The sequence below is a fragment of the Gadus chalcogrammus genome, chromosome 8 (genome assembly GCF_026213295.1).
Source record: "Gadus chalcogrammus isolate NIFS_2021 chromosome 8, NIFS_Gcha_1.0, whole genome shotgun sequence".
NCBI classification, from domain to species: Eukaryota; Metazoa; Chordata; class Actinopteri; order Gadiformes; family Gadidae; genus Gadus; species Gadus chalcogrammus.
This window is the reverse complement of record NC_079419.1, coordinates 17,471,627-17,472,326: the sequence shown is the minus strand read 5'-3', so window position 1 is coordinate 17,472,326 and position 700 is coordinate 17,471,627.

Here is a 700-nt window from a genome sequence, read left to right as displayed (position 1 = left end):
CCTTGACACACCCCCCCCCCCCCATTCTCTCATATGTGATGCTGCCAGGTAGGCTGCCCTGAAGGTCACCCCAGGAGGGTAGGCGGCTGCACTTTAGCCCAGAGGTCAAGGGTCGGGCAGCAAGCCCCTGACTTTCAGACCTTTCAGTGAACCGGAGTCAACAATATAACCCTTAAACATGAGCATGGCTATGATGGATGGATGAACACATGCACAAAAAACACACGCACACACAAACACTTACACACACACACACAAACAGCCAAACCTGAGTAAGACACCAGCGTCTATGATTGCGTTATCGGAGCTCTCGTTAATCAATACAAAATGGATTCTGCACTCAAACCATTTTGTTCTACATTACTCTCTGATTAATGTGGACTTGATGTTGGCCATCCAAGTGTAATCCAAGGTAAACAGCGCTGTGTCGAGGGTAATATGTATCCTCACCCATCTCGAGCTAGTTACCGTGGCGGTGGGTGTATCGGATTACTGTTGCCCAGCAGTGATGACACTCGGTGAAATCACTATGTCACAAGGGCTCCTCAGATCACTCGCACATGCAACTGGTTCTGTGCTGGTGTGCAAGCGTAGCGGTGATCATTCTTTCCTGCCGCAGTTACCCTTTAATAAAGAAGTCCTAGGATTTTGGTAGTTACATTTTTACATCATTTTCGCGATACATTTTATGGCGTGAGTG